Source organism: Hemiscyllium ocellatum, chromosome 11 (genome assembly GCF_020745735.1).
Source record: "Hemiscyllium ocellatum isolate sHemOce1 chromosome 11, sHemOce1.pat.X.cur, whole genome shotgun sequence".
Taxonomy (NCBI): Eukaryota; Metazoa; Chordata; class Chondrichthyes; order Orectolobiformes; family Hemiscylliidae; genus Hemiscyllium; species Hemiscyllium ocellatum.
In genome coordinates, this window is record NC_083411.1 from 2,162,747 (window position 1) to 2,187,091 (window position 24,345).

Below are 24,345 nucleotides of genomic sequence, written 5' to 3' on the forward strand. Positions count from 1 at the left end.
GCCACCCAGGAGATCTTCTCAAGTTCCAGGGCCCCCCTTTCAAACAGGGATACAACACAAACAGATAGACGGAAAATAATTTGTTATTGAACACCAAGAAAACTTGAACATTCCAACATACTGGACAAAACTTGAAAAAAGACTGTATGAAATTCGACATCTGTCAGGCCTAATGTGATCCTTAAGGCTTGGTGCTTTTAATAAATATTATAAAAATGAGGGAAAGTATTGACTCCAATGAAGGTTGTTGCTTGGGTATTTCATCGATTCCAATGCCAGGACCCCCATAAATCTGTGACGCTCCCATTCTCACAGTTTTCAGTATGTGGCCCCCTTCAAATGTGCCAGGGTCGCTAAGGGAGCCATATGGCCCCTGCTGAGAATGGCTGCTTTGGAGGATGAGAAGGGCATTTTAATAATGGGATATGAGGAAATGGTCAAAGCATTGTACAGGTGTTTTGGGTCAGTCTTCACAGCGGACCTTGGAGTGCAGGTTCATAGCTCCTTGAAAATGGAGTTGCAGGTAGATAGGATAGTGAAGAAGGCGTTTGGTATGCTTTCCTTTATTGGTCAGAGTATTGAGGACAGGAGTTGGGAGGTAATGTTATGGCTGTAGAAGACATTGGTTCGGCCCCTGTTGGAACATTGCATGCAATTCTGGTCTCCTTCCTATCGGAAAGATGTTGTGAAACTTAAAAGGGTTCAGAAAAGATTTACAAGGATGTTGCCAGGGTTGGAGGATTTGAGGTATAGGGAGAGGCTGAACAGGCTGGGGCTGTTTTCCCCGGAGTGTCAGAGGCTGAGGGGTGACCTTATAGAGGTTTATAAAATCATGAGGGACATGGATAGAATAAATAGACAAAGTCTTTTCCCTCGGGTGGAGGAGTCTAGAACTAGCAAGCAAAGGTTTAGGGTGAGAGGGGAAAGATATAAAAGAGACCTAAGGGGCAACTTTTTCACACGGAGGGTGGTACATGTATGGAATGAGCTGCCAGAGGATGTGGTGGAGACTGGTACAATTGCAATATTTAAAAGGCATTTGGATGGGTATATGAATAGGAAGGGTTTGGAGGGATATGGGCCGGGTGCTGGCAGGTGGGACTAGATTGGGTTGGGATATCTGGTCGGCATGGATGGCTTGGACCACAGGGTCTGTTTCCATGCTGTACATCTCTGTGACTCTATGACTCTATGGAAGACACAAATAATATCTCAGTAACTAATGAGGCTGTGACAGGTGAGAACCTAGAAACTAGTATTATCACTAAAGAGGTAGTGTTGGGCAAGCTCCTGGCTCTGATGGAATACATCCCAGGATACCAAAAGAGATGATGGAGGAAATAGCAAATGCACTCATGATAATTTACCAAAATTCACTGGACTCTGGGGAAGTTTTGGCAGATTGGAAAACATCAAAAGTGACCCTACTGTTTAAAAAAGGAGGTTGACAAAATGTTGGCTTAACTTCTGTAGTGGGGAAAATGTTCGAATCTATAATCAAGGAAGAAACAGTGAAGCATCTGGATAGAAATTGTTCCATTGGGCAGATGCAACATGCGTCTATGAAAGGCAGATTATGTTTCACTAATTTACTGGATTCTTTTTTGAGGATGTTACGAGTGTACTAGACAATGGACAACCAGTGGACATGGTGTATTAGGATTTCCAGAAGGCATTCTCTAAGGTGCTACACAAAATTCTGCTGCATAAGATAAAGGTGCATGATGTTACAGGTAAAGTATTAACATGGATAGAAGATTGGCTGACTAACAGAAAGCAAATGATGGGGATAAAAGGGTTTTTTTTGATTGGAGGTCAGTGGCTAATGGTGCGCTTCAGGGATCAGTGTTGGGACTGCAATTGTTTATAATTTGCATAGATGACTTAGAGTTGGGGACTAAGAGTAGTGTGTCAAGGTTTGCAGATGACACTAAGATGAGTGGTGGAGCAAAGCATGCAGAGGACTGTGAAACTTTGCAAAGGGATATAGATAGGTTAAGTGAATGGGCAAGGGTCTGGAAGATGGAGTACAATGTTGGTAAATGTGGGAGGATTTTGTTAGTAATAACCGCAAAATTGACCATTTTTAAATGGTGAAGAATTGCAGCATGCTGCTGTGCAGGGGGATCTGGGTGTCTTTGTGCATGAATCACAAAAATTGGTTTGCAGGTGCAGCAGGTAATGGACTATTGTCCTTCATTGCTAGAGGGATGGAGTTTAAAAACAGGGAGGTTATGCTGCAGCTGTAAGGGTGCTGGTGAGGCCACACCTGGAGTACTGTGTATGATTTTGGTCTCTTTACTTGAGAAAGGATGTCCTGGCACTGGAGGGATACAGAAAAGGTTCATGAGATTGATTCCAGAATTGAGAGGGTTTCCTTATGAGGAGAGATTGAGTAGACTGGGTGTACTCATTGGAATTTAGAAGAATGATGGGGTTTCTTATGGAATCATGTGAAACTATGAAGGGAATAGGTAGGATGGAAGCGGGGAAGTTGTTTGCACTGGCAGGTGAAACTAGAACTTGGGGGAAGAGCCTCAAAGTAAGGGGAAGCAGATGTAGGACTGAGTTGAGAAGGAACTTCTTCATCCAAAGGGTTGTGAATCTGTGGAATTCTGTGCCCAGTGAAGCGGTTGATGCTGCCTTGTTGGATGTTTTTCAGGCAAAGAAAGATGGATTTTTGTACAATAAAGGAATGAGTGGTTATGGTGAGAGGGTGGGTAAGTGGAGCTGAGGCCATGAAAAGATCAGCCATGATCTTATTGAATGGCAGAGCAGGCTCTAGGGGTCAGATGGCCTACTCCTGCTCCTGGTTCTTATGTTCTTACCTTTTGTGAGTGGTAACAGCTTTTCCCTCTCTCCTCTGCCTAACCCGTTCATGATTTTGAAAACCTCTATCAAATGCCCTCTCAGCTTTCTTGTCTCCAATCGATTCTCATCTCTGAAATAAATTGCCAGAAACTAAGTTCCGCACATTATTTGTTCATGTCTGTCTTCAGTCAATCTTGGGATATGCTCATTGCCTATCCTTGATTTAGTATTAGATGTTATTTTCATGTGAACTCGAGTACAGCAACGCAAGAGGACAGTGAAAAGTGTACAATGTCATCATTCTCTGGAACAGCCGAGAGCAACGTGCAGATTATTCCATCGCTTCCACCACGTGGTCTCACTGCCTGAGAAAATCCACCCCTCAATCAGCAAACACTCAGGTGTGCCAGGTCCCTGCATGACAAAGCCTCTGCCAGCAGATACCCAGGCCCAGCCAGATCCAAGAGGGGTGGGAACCGCAGCACCTTTCATTACCACTATCCTGCGTCCGCCACCATCTCGGTCGCCATGAGTGAGCGTTGGGCTGATCCTGGCAACACAGTCGCTGCTGTATCCTGACCTGGGCTCAGACTCCAGGATGGGCCCACCGCGCTGAGGCAGCTGGTGCCTCAACCTGGATTACGTTGCTGCTGCTGTCACCTCCTGGGAATGCCCGTCATTTCAGGAAGGAACCTGCCATTGTCCACACTCCAGAAATGATCCACTCCCGCCCACACTCCGGGAATGACCCACTTCCACCCACACTCTGGGAATGATCCACCCCCACTCCCGCCCACACTCCGGGAATGACCCACTTCCACCCACACTCTGGGAATGATCCACTCCCACTCCCGCCCACACTCCGGGAATGATCCACTCCCGCCCACACTCCGGGAATGATCCACTTCCACCCACACTCTGGGAATGATCCACCCCCACTCCCGCCCACACTCCGGGAATGACCCACTTCCACCCACACTCTGGGAATGATCCACTCCCACTCCCGCCCACACTCCGGGAATGATCCACTCCCGCCCACACTCCGGGAATGATCCACTTCCACCCACACTCTGGGAATGATCCACTCCCAACCACACTCCGGGAATGATCCACTCCCACTCCCGTCCACAGTTCGGGAATGATCCACTCCCATCCCCACCCACACTCCGGGAATTATCCACTCCCATTCCCGCCCACACTCTGGGAATGATCCAACGCCCCACACCTCCCCCCCACCGACCATACTCTGAGAATGATCCACTCCGACTCCTACCCACACTCTGGGAAGGAACTACTCCGGCCTTCACTAGAAAAGGACCTTCAGTCTGCAGACCCATCGCGGATTGAAGCAGTTGTTTCTCTTTCAGGCATATTGTTCTCCTCCTTGATTGTCTTGAGGAGTTTGGTGTTGAATTGTCTCTTCCAAAAGTTTGTATTGTTTCTAGAAACTTCAATACAACACATGCCTAAGCAAGTTGGATGCCTAATTGCCTGAATGGTAGGTGACAGACAGTGACAGTAGAAGGCTGGTTGTATGAGAAGAGCTTGGTTTATATTATTTAGCTGTATATTTTACTCAGCTGCCACATGGCTTGCCAACATTTACACTCAGTGCCCTGATCAATGAAAGCAAGCATGCCCTACACCTTAGTCACCACCTTCTCCACTGAGTTGCCACTTTCAGGAAGCTATGGACTTGTGCCCCAAGATCCCTCTCTATCTCAATGCTCCTCAGGATTTACAGTATACTTTCCTGTTAAATTTAGCCTCCCAAAATGTATTCCCTGAGAATTGACCAGATTAAACTCCATCTGCCATTTCTCTGTCTCACCTTCCAGCTGATCTATATCCTGCTGTATATTTTGGCAACATTCTTCACTATCCTCAAGTCTCATCAATTTTCATGTTGTTTCTAAACTTACTGTTCAAACCACCTACATTATCCTTTAAGTCATTTATATACGTTACAAACAACTGAGATCTCAGCACTGATTCCTATGGAACACCATGGTCACAGACCTCCAGTCAGACAATAGACAATAGACAATAAGTGCAGGAGTAGGCCATTCTGCCCTTCGAGCCAGCACCATCATTCAATATGATCATGGTTGATCATCCTTAATCAGTATCCTGTTCCTGCCTTATCTCCATAACCCTTGATTCCACTATCCTTGAGAGCTCTATCCAACTCTTTCCTAAATGAATCCAGAGACTGGGCCTCCACTGCCCTCTGGGGCAGACCATTCCACACAGCCACCAATCTCTGGGTGAATATATTTCTCCTCATCTCTGTCCTAAATGGTCTACCCTGTATTTTTAAGCTGTGTCCTCTGGTTCGGCACTCACCCATCAGCGGAAACATGTTTCCTGCCTCCAGAGTGTCCAATCCTTTAATAATCTTATATGTCTGAATCAGATCCCCTCTCAGTCTTCTAAACTCAAGGGCATACGAGCATAGTCGCTCCAGTCTTTCAGTGTAAGGTAATCCCGCCATTCCAGGAATTGACCTCGTGAACCTATGCTGCACTCCCTCAATAGCCAGAATGTCTTTCCTCAAATTTGGAGACCAGAACTGCACACAGTACTCCAGGTGTGGTCTCACCAGGCCCCTGTACAGCTGCAGAAGAACCTCTTTGCTTCTATACTCAATCCCTCTTGTTATGAAGGCCAGCATGCTATTAGCCTTCTTCACTACCTGCTGTACCTGCATGCTTACCTTCATTGACTGGTGTACAAGAACACCCAGGTCTCTCTGTACTGCCCCTTTACCTAAATTGATTCCATTTAGGTAGCAATCTGCCTTTCTGATCTTGCCACCAAAGTGGATAACCATACATTTATCCACATTAAACTGCATCTGACCACTCACCTAACCTGTCCAGGTCACCCTGTAATCTCCTAACATCCTCCTCACATTTCACCCTGCCACCCAGTTGAGTATCATCAGCAAATTTGCTAATGTTATTACTAATACCATCTTCTATATCATTAACATATATTGTAAAAAGCTGCGGTCCCCGCACTGATCGCTGCGGTACCACCAGTCAGAAAAACATGTCTCCAAAACTACCCTCTATCTTTTATGACCAAGCCAATTTTTTATCTGATGTACCAACACTCTGTGGATTCCATGTGACTTAATCCGCAGGACCAAACTGCGAGACCTTCCCAAATGCCTCAGTAAAGTTCATGTGGACAACATCCTTTGCCCTACCCTTAACAATCATCTTTGTTACTTCATCAAAAAGCCAATTGAAAAGTCTTTTTTGTGAGACAAGACCTCCTCTGCATAAACCAGTGCTGAATATCTCTCATATGCCTGTTCTTTTCCAATTATGAATAATTCCTGTCCCTAAGAATCTTCTCCAATAACTTCCCCACTACTGATGTAAAGCTCACCGGCCTATAATTTCCTGGATTATCCCTGTTGCCTTTCTTGAATAAGAGAATATCATTGGCTATTCTCCAGTCTTCTGGAACCCAGCCTGTGGTTAAAGAGGATACAAAGATCTCTGTCAAGATCCCAGCAAACGTCTTTTTTGCCTCCCTCAGTATCTTGTTATTAAGGTGGACAAATCCCCGGGACCGGATGGGATCTATCCCAGGTTGCTGAGGGAGGCGATAGAGGAAATAGTTGGGGCCCTGACAGATATCTTTGTAGCATCCTTAAACGCAGGTGAAGTGCTGGAGGACTGGAAGGTTGCTCATGTTGTCCCCCTGTACAAGAAGAGTGTTAGGGATATTCCGGGTAATTACAACCCAGTGAGCCTGACGTCGGTGGTGGGAAAGTTGCTGGAGAAGATACTGAGGGATAAAATCTATTTATGTTTGGAAAAGAATGGGCTAATCAGTGATAGGAACATGGCTGTGTGTAGGCGAGGTCATGCCTTCCCAACTTAATAGAGTTCTTTGAGCAAGTGACCAAGTTGATAGATGAAGGAAGGGCTGTTGATGTCATATACATGGACTTTAGTAAGAAATTTGATAAGGTTCCCCATGGCAGACTAATGGAGAAAGTGAAGTCACATGGTGTGCAGGGTGTTCTAGCTAGATGGATAAAGAACTGGTTGAGCAACAGGAGACAGAGAGTAGTAGTTGAAGGGAGTTTCTTGAAATGGAGAAAGGTGACCAGTGGTGTTCCACAGGGGTCAGTGTTGGGGCCAGTGTTGTTTGTAATATACATAAATTATCTGGAATAGGTCACTGTTGGTATGATCAGCAAGTTTGCAGATAATACAGAGATTGGTGGAGGAGCAGAAAGCATAGGGGACTGTCAAAGAATACAGGAGAAATAGATAGACTGGAGAGTTGGGCAAAGAACTGGCAGATGGAGTTTAATCCAGACAAATGTGAGGTGATGCATTTTGGGAAGTCTAATTCTAGAGCAAATTAAATGGAAGAGCCTTGGGAAAAGTTGATGAGCAGAGAGATCTGCGAGTTCAGGTCCATTGTACCCTGAAGGTGGCTGCACAGGTGGATAGAGTGGTCAAGAAGGCAGATAGTATGCTTGCCTTCATTGGATGGGGTATTGAGTATAAGAGCTGGCAGGTCATGTAAAAATTGTAAAAAGACATTGGTTCAGCTGCATTTAGAATACTGTGTACAGTTCTGGTCGCCACATTACCAAAAGGATGTGGAGGCTTTGGAGAAGGTGCAGAGAAGGTTTACGAGGATGTTGCCTGGTATAGAAGGTGCTAGCTATGAAGCGAGGTTAACTAGGTTAGGATTGTTTTCATTAGGAAGAAGGAGATTGGGGGGGACCTGACTGAGGTTTATAACATCATGAAGGGTATAGACAGGGTGGATAGAGACAAGCTTTTTCCCAGAGTGAAGGATTCAATAATGAAGGGTCACTCTTTCAAGGTGAGAGGTGGAAAATTTAAGGGGGATACACACGGCAAGTACTTCACACAGAGGGTGGTGGGGGTCTGGAACACGTTGCCAGCAGAGGTGGTAGAGGCAGGCATGGTAGATTCATTTAAGATGCATCTGGACAGATATATGAGTCAGTGGGGAGCAGAGGGATACAGATGCTCCACGCTGATTGTTGATGTCACTTCCGCCCCCATCATGGCCAATCCCACAACCACTTCCGCCATCCCTACTGCTGTGGTCACCACCACTTCCACCCCACCAGCGCCACTCACCTGCATTCTGCTGACACGCCCCCCACAGACCCCACTGTCACTATCCCCACCCCCCAGAACCCCAAGGGGAACACTACCCCTGCTCATGACTCCACCCCCATTCCCCCCACCATCACACCCACTCCAGGTACTGGCTCCGACCCCACTCCCAGCTCCACACCCACACCAGATCCCAGCTCCCAGCCCTGCCAAGTTTTCACCATCCCTCTAGACCTCCCCCTCACTGAGGACGAACAATCAATCCTCAGCAAAGGACTCACCTTCATCCCCCTCCGTCCACGCAGCAATGAATTTAATACACGCCGTGACGTCGAACAATTCTTCCGTCACCTCCGCCTCCGAGCTTACTTTCACAATCAGGATTCCCGCCCACCTTCCGAGGACCCTTTCGCCCACCTCCAACACACTCCATCCACCTGGACACCCTGCGCTGGCCTATTACCTGCACTCGACCTCTTCATTTCCAACTGCCACAGGGACATTAACCGCCGCAACCTGTCTACCCCCCTCCCCTACTCCAACCTCTCACCCTCACAACTCGCAGCCCTCCAATCCCTCTGCTCCAATCCCAACCTCACCATCAAGCCAGCGGATAAAGGAGGTGCAGTGGTAGTCTGGCGCACTGACCTCTACACCGCTGAAGCTAAATACCAACTCGAGGACACCTCTTCCTACTGCCCCCTCGACCATGACCCCACCCCACCCCCATCACCAAACCATCACCTCCCAGAGAGAACCTCATCACCTCAGGAGATCTCCCACCCACAGCTTCCAACCTCATAGTCCGGGAACCCTGCACTGCCCGGTTCTACCTCCTTCCCAAGATCCACAAGCCTGACCACCCTGGCTGACCCATTGTCTCAGCATGCTCCTGCCCCACTGAACTCATCTCTACCTACCTCGACACTGTCCTATCCCCCCTAGTCCAGGAACTCCCCACATACGTTCGAGACACCACCCACGCCCTCCACCTCCTCCAAGACTTCCGTTTCCCCGGCCCCCAACGCCTCATCTTCACCATGGATATCCAATCCCTCTACACCTCCATCCGCCATGACCGGGCCTCCAAGCCCTCCGTTTCTTCCTCTCCCGACGTCCCCAACAGTACCCTTCCACCGACACACTCATTCGTTTGGCCGAACTGGTCCTCACCCTTAACAATTTCTCCTTTGAATCCTCCCACTTCCTCCAGGCCAAAGGGGTAGCCATGGGCACACGTATGGGCCCCAGCTATGCCTGTCTCTTTGTTGGCTACGTAGAACAGTTGATCTTCCGTAATTATACCGGCACCACTCCCCACCTCTTCCTCCGTTACATTGATGACTGCATTGGCGCCACCTCGTGCTCCCGCGAGGAGGTTGAGCAATTCATCAACTTCACCAACACATTCCACCCTGACCTTAAATTTACCTGGACCATCTCTGACACCTCCCTCCCCTTCCTGGACCTCTCCATCTCCATTAATGATGACGGACTTGGCACTGACATTTTTTATAAACCCACCGACTCCCACAGCTACCTGGATTACACCTCTTCCCACCCTACCTCCTGCAAAAATGCCATCCCGTATTCCCAATTCCTCCGCCTCCGCCGTATCGGCTCCCAGGAGGACCAGTTCCACCATAGAACACATCAGGTGGCCTCCGTCTTTAGAGACCGCAATTTCCCTTCCCACGTGGTTAAAGATGCCCTCCAACGCATCTCGTCTACATCCCACACCTCTGCCCTCAGACCCCACCCCTCCCACCATAACAAGGATAGAACACCCCTGGTGCTCACCTTCCACCCTACAAACCTTTACATAAACCAAATCATCCGCCAACATTTCCGCCACCTCCGAAAAGATCCCACCACCAGGAATATATTTCCCTTCCCACCCCTTTCCGCCTTCCGCAAAGACCATTCCCTCCATGACTACCTGGTCAAGTCCACGCTCCCCCCTATAACCCACCCTCCCATCCTGGCACCTTCCCCTGCCACCACAAGAACTGTAAAACCTGTGCCCACACCTCCTCCCTCATGTCTATCCAAGGCCCTAAAGGAGCCTTCCACATCCATCAAAGTTTTACCTGCACATCCACTAATATCATTTATTGCATCCGTTGCTTCCGATGCGGTCTCCTCTACATTGGGGAGACTGGGCGCCTCCTAGCAGAGCGCTTTAGGGAACATCTCCGAGATACCCGCACCAATCAACCACACCGCCCCGTGGCCCACCATTTCAACTCCCCCTCCCACTCTGCCAAGGACATGGAGGTCCTGGGCCTCCTTCACCTCCACTCCCTCACCACCAGACGCCTGGAGGAAGAACGCCTCATCTTCCGCCTCAGAACACTTCAACCCCAGGGCATCAATGTGGACTTCAACAGTTTCCTCATTTCCCCTTCCCCCACCTCACCCTAGTTTCAAACTTCCAGCTCAGCACTGTCCCCATGACTTGTCCGGACTTGTCCGACCTGCCTATCTCCTTTTCCACCTATCCACTCCACCCTCTCCTCCCTGACCTATCACCTTCATCCCCTCCCCCACTCACCCATTGTACTCTATGCTACTTTCTCCCCACCCCCACCCTCCTCTAGCTTATCTCTCCACGCTTCAGGCTCACTGCCTTTATTCCTGATGAAGGGCTTTTGCCCAAAACGTCGATTTCGCTGCTCGTTGGATGCTGCATGAACTGCTGTGCTCTTCCAGCACCACTAATCCAGAATCTGGTTCCAGCATCTGCAGGCTTTGTTTTTACCCTGACTAACCCTCTGATTATTTTATATGGAGAAAGTGAGGACTGCAGATCCAGGAGATCAGAGTCAAGAGAGTAGTTGTGGAAAAGCACAACAGGTCAGGCAGCATCCGAGGAGCAGGAGAGTCGACATTTTGGGCAAAACCCCTTCATCAGGAATCCTGCTCCTCGGATGCTGCCTGACCTGCTGTTCTTTTGCAGCACCACACTCTCAACTCTGATTATTTTATATATCGCAATTAAGTCACTTCTCAGCCTTCTTCTCTCTAACAAAAACAGCCTCAAGTCCCTCAGCCTTTCCTTGTAAGACCTTCCCTCCATACCAGGCAACATCCTCATAAATCTCCTCTGAACCCTTTCCAAAGCTTCCACATCCTTCCTATAATGCAGTGACCAGAACTGTGCACAATATTCCAAGTGCGGCCGCACCAGAGTTTTATACAGCTGCAGCATAACCTCATGGTTCCGAAACTCAATCCCTCTGCCAATTAAAGCTGACATACTGTATGCCTTCTTAATAACCCTATCAACCTGGGTGGCAACATTCAGGGATCTATGTACATGGACACCGAGATCTCTCTGCTCATCTACACTACCAAGAATCTTACCATTAGCCAAGTACTCTGCATTCCTGTTACTCCTTCCAAAGTGAATCACCTCACACTTTTCTGCATTATACTCTATTTGCCACCTCTCAGCCCAACTCTGCAGCTTACCTATGTCCGTCTAACCTACAACATTCTTCAGCACTATCCACAACTCCATAGACCTTAGTGTCATCCAGAAATTTACTAAGGGGCTTATCTACCTTAATGATTTTCAGGACACCCAGCACCTCCTCCTCCTTAATAGTGATATGCCCGGAATATCAACATACCCCTTCCTCAACTTTGTCTGTGTCCTCTTTCGTGAATACCGAGGTGAAGTTCTCATTAAGAATCTCACCCACTAACTCTGGCTCTCCACATAAATTCCCTCCTTTGTCCTTGAGTGGACTTACCCTTTCCCTCATCACACAATTGCTCCTACAAAATGCCTGGCGTTCTCATTGTTCCAACTTGCCAAGGACATTTCACGGCCCCTACTCACCATCCTAATTCTTGTTTATGTACTTTTCTCATTCCTTTCTGTTCCTGAAGGGCCTTTTCTGATTCCAGTTTCCTAAACCTTAGATACGCTTCCTTTTCCTTTTTTGGCTAAACTTTCAATATCTCTTGTCATCCAGGGTTCCTGAATCTTGCTATCGTTACCTTTCATCCTCAGAGGATCATGCTAGTCCTGAACTCTGATCTAAAGCCTAGAGTATTATCATCTTATCTTGTCTGGCTCACACACAATTCCAAATATGCAGCAATGTGGTTGATTCCTAACCTCGCAAGCCACTCTGTTCAGGATGGGCAACAAAAGAATGACGAATCCCTGAGGAGGAGGTCGTGGGCTGGTGGGGTGTTTAACATCACTGAGTGTCTTGCAGGCCATCACAGAGGGCAACTGTAAAACAACAACAGCTTGCATTTATGTAACACTTTCTGTGAAGTGATATGTGCTGAAAAACGTGTTGCTGGAAAAGCAGGTCAGGCAGCAGCCAAGGAGCAGGAGAATCGATGTTTCAGGCATAAGCTCTTCTTCAGCAGAATTCTCCTGCTTCTTGGATGCTGCCTGACCTGCTGCGCTTTTCCAGCAACACATTTTTCAGCTCTGATCTCCAGCATCTGCAGTCCTCACTTTCTCTGAGTGAAGTAATATGTCCCAAGACAGGCACATTGATGTGGTTTTGGAATCACATGGAGGCCACCTTCAAGAAGGACAGTAGATTTCTTTCCCTAAAGGACATTAACAATCCAAATAACTTTTAAAGACAATCCAATTCCTCTTTCTACCATTTTTTTATTTTCAGATTTAGAAAGAAACTGAATTTTAATTCCTAAATTCCTGTGCTAGAATTTGACCTCATGTTTCCTGGATTATTAACCCTCTGATCAACCATAATATTTAACTATGTTTCACACAGCACAAATGCTGCAGCTTATTTCAAATATTTTCTGTCTTTATTTCTTTAGATTTACACACTGTGTAGTCTAACAGTCTGATCAGCCACAACCTGACTCTAGTGAAACAGACTCGGGGTTAACTGGCCTATTTACATCTCTTAACCATGACACTATTGTACCCATAATAAAATGCAATCCATGTTTTGAAGAAGTGTCGATAAGATGTCGATGATGGAACTTTGTGCTCCTGAGCCAGCAACTATATTTGACAAACTACTGGGATGGATTCATAAATTGTCAGGTATCCCTTTGAAGTTACCATGCCTGGGTATTGGGCTAATAACACAAGTAATGTGTTTGATTCCTCTCAGCTCTGTACTGATTCCCAATGACTTTATCCTACATCCCCACTCCCACCTCATACTGAAAACATTAAACATTGGAGGCGTTTAAATAAAAATAATGAGAAGGAACAGCCAGACACTGAACAATTTACTGGCTGTGATTCCATGCATAATATAACATGAGGACAGTGAAAGTATTCTGGCAAAGTGAAGAGTATTATTTGTAATCTTTCTTTCTGTCTAAGTGAGGAGATACTCTCCTCTAATTTACAAACAGCAAACTGCACCCATGAGATCTATAATTCCATTCAAATCCAAGAAATCAGTTCCTTTGACAATCTTCAAGTGATCTGCATTCTTCACTGAAAATACAAGAAGTTAGACACTCCATTGCTGAGCTATGCTGGGGGTGTCTGATATGTTTTATGTAATTATGTTTTATTTACTCATATCTTAAATATACAAATTGAAAAGACATCAAATATTTTAAATGGAACTAATGGGCAGCACAAGAAGTTTATCTTGTATTTGAAGATCTTGTTGACTGAAAGGGAAAGTTTTTACTTTGATATTTCACAAAGCTTTATTCAGAAAATGAAAACACATTTCTAACCGAGAAATGAGTGAATTGCATGGAAGGTCAATTCTCCAGCGAAGGTCACGATGAACAGTTTCATCAAACATTATGAAAAATCCCCAAACGTTGCTCGAATTTGGCTGTGTGCCAGATGGATTTTTTTTATATACATAGCTCAGTGTTATTGCTCAGCTTGAATACCAGTTAGGATTTCTGTCAAGCTCAAAGTTTGCCTGAGCGAACTGGTCAAACTGTGGGGTTCCAACTCTTTGAGGATTAAGAGGCCAGCAAGAGAATAACATTTCTCCCTGAAAATTATGTATCCTGTCAAGTTGGGTCTTTTTAAAAATTCCACACTGCTACGCTACAAAAATCAGCTTCGTGCTGTTTTGACCATTGAAAATCAGCACTGCTGGGCAGTAACTTCAAAGCAGTAGTCAGTTAAAAATCAGCTTTGGTTTGATTTAGGCTGAAAGTATAAAAGCATTTGAAATGGGATATTTGGTGATAAGTTGAATTTTATTTTGTAATAGCAGGAATGAACCCTCTAATAGACATAAAAATATCGCTTGACGACATATTAACTAAGTTTGAGGAGTTTTGAGATTAGAAATTCATGTCAAATTCAAATGAAATGAAATGTTATTTTTCATACATCATTCCTGACCAATCAGAAGTAATGTGCCATGCTGAGGACAATTTGGTTGACTACTTGAATAATGAAAACAAATATCCGTAGAGATAATAGTCACATCAAATGTTGCTTGGCAACTTCTCGATATGTACCAAAGTGGGGAGTTGGTGGGATGATTTGTAAAACGTTGCAATTATTAGATTGGGCTGCAATTCACGTCCGTGTTGAGAGGGAAGTGTGAATTATGTTACCTTATTTACAGGGGAGGTTCCCGGTGTATGAGAACAAATTCAGAACACAACAATCAACATCTGATAGTCAAGCCATGCTCATCAAACATTTCAGCATCATATAGCCCAATAAAAGAAATACTAGGATAGGATACTGGCATCTGGCCAGAAAGGTAAACAGAATACTGGATCTTGCTGAAGTCAAAGCTACAATTAGAAAGTCTTTTTCTGCCTTCCTATGGATATGCACAATTCACTGCCCATCATTAGTTCCCTCTCACATATTCAGAGAAAGAAAAAAAGGAGGGAGTGTGAGAGACAGAAGGAGAGTGTGGGGGAAAGGGGTGAATATTGAAAAGGTGAGACGGAGAAAATAAAATGTAGAGAGAGAATGAAATGGAAACAGTGAGTGGAATAAGACCGGGAAAGAAAGAGGCAGAGCGAGGTGAGAAAAGACAAGAGAGACCAGATGGTAGAGATTGGCATTTAATGTCAACGGATAGCAACAAGAGGTGTTTTCAGCAAAGGGTAAGTGTACAGTTAAAAGATCATCCCAGTTCTAAAATGAAATGGTTGCCTTTCACGTCAGACTGCTATTTCACATCCTTTGTTTGGTTAGTGATGGGTTTTTTTGGACTAGGAACTCTGATGGAGTACTGTGTGTCAACTCAATATTTGTGGAGATTTGTGATTGCAAGAAGAGATTGGCTTTTTCCACTTTGCCAGCGGTTTTCTTGCCCCTGCAGTTGTTTAATAGTTGTGATCCTTATCCCTTTATAATCTGTTCTACTGACATGGTATTGCAAGGACATAGAAGGGGCTAAGTTCAAGGGTTGCTAACAGAAATGCACAGGTCTGCTGCAGGGATCAGCATTCAGAGCATGATGTTTTGTTGCAGTACCTTCGTGCATGAAGACTTTGAATAATTCCCCGAAATATTACTTTAGCGACAATTTTCTTTCTGGCCATTCTGAGGATATAGATGTTCCTGCCAAGGCCAGTCAGCTGTGGACACATATCTTGTTCCAGAGTCAGAGATCTGTTTTCAGGTCAGTCTCTAAAATTTGAACAAAACTTTCAAGATTCCCTCATTCTGACAGTATAGTACTGCTGAACATGCACCACTTGTGGGCGGCACGGTGGCACAGTGGTTAGCACTGCTGCCTCACAGCGCCTGAGACCCGGGTTCAATTCCCGACTCAGGTGACTGACTGTGTGGAGTTTGCACGTTCTCCCCGTGTCTGCGTGGGTTTCCTCCGGGTGCTCCGGTTTCCTCCCACAGTCCAAAGATATGCGAGTCAGGTGAATTGGCCATGCTAAATTGCCTGTAGTGTTAGGTAAGGGGTAAATGTAGGGGTATGGGTGGGTGGCGGGTCGGTGTGGACTTGTTGGGCCGAATGGCCTGTTTCCACACTGTAAGTAATCTAATCTAATCTAAATTTATAACATCCAGAACCAGGTTAGCTGCTGTGGGGTTTGGCTACTGATTTCCTACATTAGAACAGGACTTCGCAAGTACTTGGCTTTAAAGGAGTTTGGAATGTCATAGAGACATAGACTCTTACAGCATGGAAATTGAGCCTTCGGTCCAACTAGTCCATGCTAACCATAATCCCATATTAAAGTAATCCCACCTGTCTGCTCCTGACCCATATCCCTCAGAACCTTTCCTAGTCATGTACTTATCTGAGTGTCTTTTAAAGATTGTAATTATATCTGAATCCATCACTCCCTCAGGAAGTTCATGCCACACACAAACCACCCTCTCTATAAAAGATTTGCCCCTCATGTCTTTTTTAATCTCTCTCCTCCAAAAATATGCCTCCAATTCTGATGTTGAGTATGGAAAGGAATCTCTTTTACGCCTTTCATTATACTGCTACTCTCCTCGCCTTATCTTTTCATTTCAATCACTTCCCCTTTTCCAAAACGGATCAGGCAACTATTCATTAAAACACTGATCAGTGCTGATTGGAACTTCTGTAACTTATACAAATATTTTGTTCTGGCTGTGTAGGCACAGGAGGGAGGAGAGATTGTGAAAGGCAGATTTAATGTAAGACAAAAAGTGGATCTGGAAAAAGCACACCAGATCAAGCAGCATCAGAGGTGCAGAACAGTTGACAATTCAGATTGTGACCTTTCATCAGCGAGCTTTGTTAAAGCAGATGACCCAGTTATGATCCCATTACTGTTACTGGGAGCCTGCTGTCTGTAAATTGGTTGCTGCATTTCTTACAGAACAGTGCCTCCCATTGCCAAACACCTACAGAGTGATTCATTGGCTGTCAGTCATTTTTGGATTTCTGGTTGTTGTGAAAGGTGTAAACTATACATCATTATAAATCGTTCCACCCTAAACATTTGGGAGTGACAAGGAAAAGATTAAAAATAAAACCTTTGTAAATCAGGAAAGGATCATTTTCGGAAATTTCTCTCAAATGCTGAGATTGTTTGAAGTGAATCTTGGGAGACCACAATAAGCTTGGCCACCATTCACACCTCCCTTATTAAACCAGATTGTTACTACAGGGCAAACATAATGCAATTTTATATTAATTAATTAAGATCTTTGGATTGGCCTATGCCTACATCATACATTGTGAAGTTGATATAGAATTCCTGTAGCATCTACATGATTGAAATAGGCTATTCAGCCCATCTGGTATATGTGGTGTCTTGCTTCAAGCTGGTTTGTTCCCATCCCATCAGTATATCCTTCACCCTCAGGTCCTTAGTGCACTACCCTAAATATTGCTCCTGGAACCTGTGGGAATAAGGTCTGTATCCCAACTGTACCAAGTTGGTTTTCCAGAACTCCTTCTGGGATTTATTAGTGACCATTTGACATTTATGGCCCTTAATCATGGCCTCACCTGGAACACCTTCTCCATGTCTACCCCAACAAACCCTTCCAGAATCCTTCAGACCTCAACCATGTTGCCTTTCAGTCTTCTGTTTTGGAAAGAAAATACATTGCATCATAATGCCTGCAGAATGTCATGTAACAATTAGAATTATCTCAAGTTGTATAACTAATAATGGTGTTAATTAAATTCCTCATGAGCAAACAGAGAATCATAAAAATGCTGAACATATATATTTTCCATGATGTGAATGATTTTTTTATTTGCAGAGTACAGTCTGTAACTGCTTGAGGTAATTTGGGTGATGGTTAATTTGAAACATATGGCCATATGGGAAAAGGAGGTTTTGGAAGTCTTTGTCCTGAACTTAGATGTGCAGGACAGGCTATGAGTAATCTACTTTCTCAATCTAATATTCCTCCTGCTTCCTGCCATTGCTGTCTCATTATTGGCAAACCCCTTGAAAATACTAGCCCTCTGCAGGTATAGCACAGCCTCTGAGTGTGTCTGAGTTTAGATCCTGAATCCTGGGAGAGTGTTGGTCAAAGGGGAACATCTGATAATTTTTAGATCTGCTTTGGGACCCCTCTCTGATCGATTTGTCTCGCTGAGGACCATCCTAACCAGCTGCACCATTAAGGGATTAAACCTTATCTGCTGTTAATCAATATGGCTCAATATTTATTTTCTAAACCATTTGGGGAGCTTGATTGAAAGTTATGGTTTTCTTCCTGAGAGCCGTTCAAAACCAGAAGGGACTTGACAGAGTGAATGGTGAGAAACAGTGGCTAGGTAACCAGAGGGTCACGACTTTAAGGTCATTGGCTGAAAGACAGAGGTGAGGTGAGAAGTTTTTTTTCACTCGGTGAGTTGTTGTGACCTGGAGTGCTCTGCCTGAAAACGCAGTGCTAGCAGATTCAATAGGAGCGTTCAAAAGGGAACTGAACTGATTTGTTAAACAGTAAACACTTGCAGGGCCCTGAGAGATGAACTGAAGAGTGCCACCAATTGAGTCAGCCATTCAAAGAGCCAATACAGAAGCAATGGGTCAAATGGCCTCCTTCTGGGCTGTGAGACCCAATGATGTGCTCTGGATCCCTCTGCCTCTTAGAGAAATGTGAGTTCAAGTCCCACAATGATAATTTATCAGTTTGATATTTGTTAAAGAAAAGGTGGTGTTAAACTGGAAGCTGATGTGTTCTGCACTGGAAGCCTATTTCCTTGTTCCTGTGAGGACAATACTAGTGAGATAATTGTTCAGTCAGTCAGTAGGAAGATTGGTTGGGGCAGGGGGTTGTGGTTTGTAGCTGAGCTTTTATTCATAAATGGTTCTTACGCAGATAGCCTCTGACTGGACTTTGTCCTTTCAGGGTCCCACTTCAAAGCTGCAGATGGCGGGGCTGTAAGAGAGAGAAATTTTTGAGATTGAGAGTGTTTGATCATTGGTCATGACTGAACATAATTTGAGAAAATATCTCACTGATTACAGGGTCAATAAACCAGCATGGTGGCTCAGTGGTTAGCACTGCTGCCTCACAATACCAGCATTCCGTGTTCGATTCTAGCCTCGGGCAACAGTCTACGTGGAGTTTGGGTATGTTTTCCCTGTGTCTGCATGGGTAAGTTTTCTCCAGGTGCTCTGGTTTCCTCCCACATTCCAAACATGTGAAGGTTAGGTGGATTGTCCATGCTAAATTGCTCTGTACTTTCCCAGGATGTGTAGGCTAAGTGAGTTAGCCATGGTAAATGTGAGGTTATGAGGATAGGGTGGGATGCTCTTTGAGGGTCTGTGCAGACTCAATGGGTGGAATCGCATCTTTCTACACTGTAGTGATTCTGTGACACCCATCAGGAAATCTATTGAGAGACCCATAATGACAATGATTGGTTATTGGGCCGATGTAACTGTGAGGGGAAAGTGAATACTGCAGATGCTGGAGATCAGAGCTGAAAATGTGTTGCTGGAAAAGCACAGCAGGTCAGGCAGCATCCAAGGAGCAGGAGAATCGACGTTTCGGGCATGAGCCCTTCTTCAGGAATGAGGAGAGTGTGCCAAGCAGGCTAAGATAAAAGGTAGGGAGGAGGGACTTGGGGAAGGGGTGTTGGAAATGCAATAGGCGGAAGGAGGTTAAGGTGAGGGTGATAGGCCGGAATGGGGATGGGGGTGGAGAGGTCAGAAAGAAGATTGCAGGTTAGGAAGGTGGTGCTGAGTTTGAGGGTTTGGGACTCAGATTTCTCCAGTTTCCTCATTTCCCCTCCCCCCACCTTGTCTCAGTCGATTCCCTTGAACTCAGCACCGCCCTCCTAACCTGCAATCCTCTTCCTGACCTCTCCGCCCCCACCCCACTCCGGCCTATCACCCTCACCTTAACCTCCTTCCACCTATCACATCTCCATCGCCCCTCCCCCAAGTCCCTCCTCCCTACCTTTTATCTTAGCCTGCTTGGCACACTCTCCTCATCCCTGAAGAAGGGCTCATGCCTGAAATGTCGATTCTCCTGCTCCTTGGATGCTGCCTGACCTGCTGCGCTTTTCCAACAACACATTTTCAGCTATGTAAATGCGACTCAGACTACTTTCTGAAAAGTAATAATGACATTAAATTAGTATCTCATCCCAAACATATAATGGAGAACTGAATTTTTGTCCAGGGTGTTTCAGGAGACACTGTTTAAAGGACTTGGAATGTTTAAATATCTCACCTTAGTTGAAAACACTTGGAATGTAAAGATATTCTGCTCTTTAGCATTAACATTTCTCACCTGTAAGTGTTACGACATATCACTTTGGTCGTGGTGAGTGCACAGCTGCTAATCCAACTCCCAGAAATTCCAATGATTGTGGGGATGAGAGTATGACCTCTTCAAAACGTAGAACCTAGAGGGGGCAAAGATTCCTGAACCTACCATGGGGTTTGTCTGCACTCAACCCTATTTGCCATGCTTTACTCCATGTCCCTGGATATCTTCACCAAACAAAAATCCCAACCATGGAGTTTTGAAAGCTCAAACTGACTGGCCAGCATCCAGAGTGTTTAGGGGAGAAAGTTCCTGAATTTCTCTCCCCTTACGTGAAAAAAATTTGAGGAATCATCAGAAGAGGCAGATGATCTAACAATGGAATTAAACAGTTGAGTTAGACGCTGGCGAGTCGTGGGCTTGGAGGGAGGGCAGTGGAGGAAGTTTTGAATGAGTCACTGCACCCATCAAGTTACTCAAAGTCCAGTAAGGAACAATCTGAAACACAGCACCAGGGTGAAACTCTGCCCTTGAGTTGAGGATTATCAGACCAGCCATGATCTCATTGAATGGCAGGTGCAGATTCAATGGGCTGAATGGCCTCCTGCTGCTTCCCTTCTTATAGTCGTTTTTTTTTGGAATTCAGTGCATTTCCAAACTGTGATGAATTTCATTGGCTCAACATGCTAAACCTGCTCTATGCTCATCGGTAAAGCAGGAGCAAACCGTAGCTAGAGATCAAGGCTTTGGTGGTGGCTGTCTAAAGATCTTTAGTAAATTTCTGCAGTGCATCTACTAGATTGTACACCCTGCTACCCCTGAGCATTGGTCTGGATGGAGTGACTATTGAAGGTGTTGGATGAGATATCAATCACGCAGCTCCCTTGTCTTGTTGGTGTGGTTGACCTGCACTCATCCAGTTAAACGGAGAATATTCTGTCACATAACTAATCCTTTATCAGATTGATTAGCTCATTTTGCAAAGATTTTGCAACATACTGATGGTCTTGGTATGAATCAGACAAGCCCTCAGTCAATATTTCTGTGATGAGATGTGCCTTTAAGAGGGATTTGTTCAGTCCCGTTTCTCTTGCCGAGGGGTGTTGTAAACTGGTACCGAGGTGTCTGCTCCCCATGGAAAGCAGAGTGAATAGCTTTGGGTTATTTAAATTTAGATAAAAGAAGCATGAGAAAGTGGAGTTAGGCTCACAGAGACACAGGGTTTTAGTTTTGTTTTCAGTGGTTCAGATGAGAGGGTGTGGGGTTTAGAATTAGAATCCCTACAGTGTGGAAACAGGCCCTTCAGCCCAACAAGTCCACACCAATCCTCTGAAGAGTATCCCACTCATACCTCCATATTTACCCCTGACTAATGCTCTTAAGCTATTCATCCCTTAACACTATGAGCAATTTAGCATGGCCAATTCACCAAATCTGCACATCTTTGGATTGTGGGAGGAAACCAGAGCACCCGGAGGAAACCCACGCAGACACGGGGAGAACATGCAAACTCCACAAGGACAATCACCTAAGGCTGAAATCGAACCAGGGTACCTGGCGCTGTGAGGCAGCAGTGCTAACCACTGAGCCACCGTGCTGCCTGTGCTAGATATAGCTCCCTCTCTGTGGCTAGATTCACTCTTGATGCTGGAATCCAAAGTAGACAGGCAGGAGGCTGGGGAAACACAGCAAGGTAGGCAGCATCAGGAGGAACAAGCTGGGGGAACACAGCAAGGCAGGCAGCATCAGGAGGGACAGGCAGGAGGCTGGGGGAACACAGCAAGCCAGGCAGCATCAGGAGGGACAGGCAGGAGGCTGGAGGAACACAGCAAGCCAGGCAGCATCAGGAGGGACAGGCAGGATGCTGGAGGAACACAGCAAGGCAGGCAGCATCAGGAGGGACAGGCAGGAGGCTGGAAGAACACAGCAAGGCAGGCAGCATCAGGAGGGACAGGCAGGAGGCTGGAGGAACACAGCAAGGTAGGCAGCATCAGGAGGGACAGGCAGGAGGCTGGAGGAACACAGCAAGGCAGGCAGCATCAGGAGGGACAGGCAGGATGCTGGAGGAACACAGCAAGGCAGGCAGCATCAGGAGGGACAGGCAGGAGGCTGGAGGAACACAGCAAGGCAGGCAGCATCAGGAGGGACAGGCAGGAGGCTGGAAGAACACAGCAAAGCAGGCAGCATCAGGAGGGACAGGTAGGAGGCTGGAGGAACACAACAAGCCAGGCAGTATCAGGAGGGACAGGCTGGAGGAACACAGCAAGGCAGGCAGCATCAGGGGGACAGGCAGGAGGCTGGAGGAACACAGCAAGCCAGGCAGCATCAGGAGTGGGAGAAGTCGATGTTTCGGGTGTAACCCATCTTCAGGGCTGGCGGTAGGTGTTGGGGGGAGCTGCAGATAAAGGAAGTGCCAGGGGCAAGGTGTGAAGTGGGGTTAGGTGAAGACAGGTAGAGGGTATGACCTGGTTGGTCAATGGGAGGAATGAATCCAGTTACTTATACACGCACTGTGCCCCAACTCTTCCACCATTACATCGATGACTGCATCAGTGCAGTGTCCTGCACCCAGGCTGAACTGCAACAGTTCATCGACTTTACCCACAATTTTCACCCCACCCTCAAATTCACTTGGTCCAACTCGGACACCTCCCCCTTTCTAAACCTCTCTATTTTCATCTCTGGTGACAGTCTCCAGATAGACGTTCACTACAAACTCACAGACTCCCATAACTACCTGAATTACGTGTCCTCCCACCCAGTATCCTGCAAGAAGTCCATCCCATTCTCCCAATTCCTCCACCTCCACCACATTTGCTGAGATGTGGTGACATTCCACTCCCAAGCATCCCAGATGTCCACCTATTTTGAACAACGTGCTTTCCTCACCTCTGTTATCCAGACAGCTCTCCATCCCACCACCTCTATTCCCCGTTCCACTGTTCTAATCCCCCCATGCAATAAAGTCAGAGTCCTCCTTGTCCTCACCTACCACTCCACCAGTCTCCACATCCAATGCATCATCCTTAAACACTTCTGCCAACTCCAACTAGACCCCACCACCAAGAACATCTTCCCCTCCCAACCCCCTCTGCCTTCTGCAAGGACTGTTCCCTCGACAATCCTTGGTTTGTGCCACTTTCCCATCAACACCTTGTACCTCCAGGTACCTTCCCCTGGAACTGGAAGAGATGCAAACCTGCCAGTACACCACTCCCCTCCCCTCCATCCAGGGCCCAAACAGTCCTTCCAGGTGAGACAGAGATTCACCAGCCTCATTTCCAACCCAGTTTACTGCATCAGCTGTTCCCGATGTGATCTTCTCTACATCGAGGAGACCAGATGCAAACTTAGGGAACGGCTCACCGAGCATCTCAGCCTGGCCCGTGGGGGCTGACCGGACCTCCCAGTCCCCGCCCGTTTTAATTCACCTTCCCACTCCCTTTCTGACATGACCATCCTCGGCCTCCTCCATTGCCATAACGAACCAAACAATAAACAGTAAACAGTAACACCTCATCTTCTGCCTGGGCAGCCCACAGCCCGGAGGACTCAACAATGAGTTCTCCAATTTCAAATAATCTCCCTCCCCAACCGCCAACTCCCTTCCCAGCCCCTCCCCCTCACTTCCACTTCTCCCAGCCACCGACTGGATTCATTCCTCCCATTGACCAACCACTTTGTACCCTCGACCAATCTACACCTATCCCCACTTCACCACCCTGTCCCCGTCACTCCCATTTATCTGCAGCTCCCCCCACACCCAGCCCCCAGTCCTGAAGAAGAGTTACACACAACATGTCGACTTCTCCCCCTCCTGATGCTGCCTGCCTTGCTGTGTTCCTCCAGCGTCCTGCCTGTCCCTCCTGATGCTGCCTGGCTTGCTGTGTTCTCCCAGCCTCCTGCCTGTCCCTCCTGATGCTGCCTGGCTTGCTGTGTTCCTCCAGCCTCCTGCCTGTCCCTCCTGATGCTGCCTGGCTTGCTGTGTTCCTCCAGCCTCCTGCCTGTCCATCCTGATGCTGCCTGGCTTGCTGTGTTCCTCCAGCCTCCTGCCTGTCCCTCCTGATGCTGCCTGGCTTGCTGTGTTCCCCCAGCCTCCTGCCTGTCCCTCCTGATGCTGCCTGCTTTGCTGTGTTCCCCCAGCCTCCTGCCTGTCCCTCCTGAAGATGCCTGACTTTCTGTGTTCCCCCTCCTGCTGATCTATGTTAGATTCATTCTGTCAGTATAATTTCACCTGGATTGGAGGAGATCGTAAGTGGGGGACACCTG